The following is a 2,370-nucleotide window of genomic DNA, read 5'->3' on the forward strand; positions in this document are numbered from 1 at the left end:
TTCTTCTTTATGACTGAGTTTTCACTGCCTCGCTCTTACGGAAGCGCGGACGCCGAGAACTAACCACAGGGTGCCCGAGAGGAGTTCTGAGCCCCCGCCTTTAGGGCTTGTCCCACCTTAAGGGCTCCTAAGGCCTCAGTGTCTGGGCACCTCCTCCTACATCACACTTACGTCCAGGATTCTGGGGCTCTACCAGCAGGACTTGGGTATCACCCAGCACTTGGACTTGGACCTCTAGATGGGACCCTGGCAGTCATCTTAGCTCTGTAGTAGGAACGTGGAGATGGCAAAGGCCTCAGCCAAGTTGGGCCACTTGACAGGAGGAGATCGCTCACGAGTGAGGACGAGGAGGGCTGTAGCGTTAAGGGTTTCTTTGAGGGTGGGTGGTTTTCATTTGTTTTAGTTTTTTTTTTCTTTAGTGTTTGATTATTTTCCTCCATCTACAGTGGACACCCAGTAAATGTGGCTGATGGACAGACACTAGCATTCAAAGCAGAGCTGCTGACCCATGAAAAACTTAGAATCATGGGGCACCTGGGTGGCTCAGTCGGTTGAGCGTCCGACTTCGGCTCAGGTCATGATCTCGCAGTTCGTGAGTTCGAGCCCCACATCGGACTCGCTGTCAGCATGAAGCCCGCTTCGGATCCCTCTGTCCCCCCACCTCTCTCTCTCTGCCCCTCCCCCACTTGTGCTCTCTCTCTCTCAAAGCTAAATAAACATTTAAAAAAAATTATAACCAGGGTTTCTTTTGAAAGAAAGGGAAATTCTTAAGAACAAATTCCGTTGTCACTCTTTCTGAAAGAGAGAGGGGGGGGGAAGGAAAATCCGCTCACTTTTAGACCTAGCAGAAAACATAAATTATTATTACATAAATGTGGCATTATCGATAGACACACACACCCCAACAGATTGGTGCGTCGTTGGTGATGATGGCTGGTCAGGTGGAAGCACGTACTCAGAGGAAAGGGGAAACCCGAGAGAAACAGAGAGAGCAACTTCGAATTACAACTATATGTGATCCAGCCCCACCTGGAAGTTTCATTTATTTGTTTGTTTGTTTGTTTTATTTTATTTCTCTATGTTTGGGTTTTCTCAGTCATAAAATCGGGACTTGGGGACCTAGCTTGCAAGGAAGGGGTTAGGAAGAAAGTTCTGCACCACACCTAGAAGGCTGCCCGATGCTTCTGTCAACAAATGGCAGGGAAGTGGGAGCGGAAGTACTTGAGCATGAAAGTGACAGGGACAGAAAAAGGCGAGGAAGACCCTGAGAGTCGCAAATGATGGAGAACAAAGAGGGAAGGGACAAAAAGGTGGTGGTGAACGGGCGCTGCGTTGGGGGTGAACACTTGGGGGATCGCGTGTTGCTGCTGAGCTAGGAGATTCTGAACAATTTGCCACCAGCCTGGGAAACTGCGAAGATCCGTTCAGTGGTGTAACACCATCCTTTCGCATCGGAAAACCAGTTTTCGGCTCTCTGTTTTCAAATCTGGGAGTTTATCTTGAAAATCAAACCTGTTCCCCGTAGACTCTTGAGATCGTCCAGGTGCGTGAAGAAAACAAAACCCACCATTTCAACAACGGTCACAGCAAATAGGACCCCCCCCCCATTCTGCCCAGTTAATAGTGATCCACAATGTAATGTGTAGTCAAATTTTGAGGGGCAAAGCTATTATCCCCATGGGGAAAAAATGGAACTTCAGCCTTTCAGTAATTTCTCCCAGGTTCTGCACCGAGAATGAGGGCGAGGGCATGTGCCCTGAATCTCTCTCTCTGCTGGGGGGTATGGGGAATGTGTGTAAGCAGGGGGGCGAAGGACAGAGCTGGCATCCACCAAGGAGCAACTGGTTGACCCAAGTTGAGTAGCAGCCTAGAGCTTAGCATCCTCTGATGGTTGCAAATCCACTCTCCACTTCAGGAACTTGCCCTGAGACCCAAGAAGTGTAGAGCGTGGTGTCTGTTTAGACCAGTTCATCTCTGAGCTACACCATCCCCCTGTTTTGTGGGAAACTGGGCCAAGGTAGAGACCCCAGTTCCTAACCCACACCCTTCTGTGTCTCTCAGATCATTCTAAAAGCCAAGTCCCTACACCCTTCTAGAAGGAAGCCAAGATTGCGTGTGTGTTTTCTCCTTGTCTCAAATTGATCAGAGGCCTTAGTCAAGATCTCTAATAAGGAACACTAAGCCCGCGTTTCTTCCTTGTCTTGAAAATTAACCTTTAATTACTTTCAAAATCCCTGGACCCATGTAGCTATGCACCTCTGTGCATTAGGAGGGTCTGAGTAAGTATTAACTTGTTTTAGCCTGCTGGCCTATTCAGCTTTCATGTTATTCTAAAGCAGGAGTTGGCAAACTATGGCTCAGGGCTCAAAT

At 48.4% G+C, this 2,370-nt stretch overlaps 1 protein-coding gene across 1 annotated transcript in view; it reads left to right on the forward strand.

The window, feature by feature from the left end:
- The window catches only part of FRMPD4 (FERM and PDZ domain containing 4), a 533,682-nt gene that overhangs the window by 523,260 nt on the left and 8,052 nt on the right, over positions 1 to 2,370 (forward strand). The gene's annotated exons all lie outside the window — the stretch shown is intronic.

The sequence above is a fragment of the Crocuta crocuta genome, unplaced genomic scaffold (genome assembly GCF_008692635.1).
Source record: "Crocuta crocuta isolate KB4526 unplaced genomic scaffold, BGI_CrCroc_1.0 scaffold224, whole genome shotgun sequence".
Classification (NCBI taxonomy): Eukaryota; Metazoa; Chordata; class Mammalia; order Carnivora; family Hyaenidae; genus Crocuta; species Crocuta crocuta.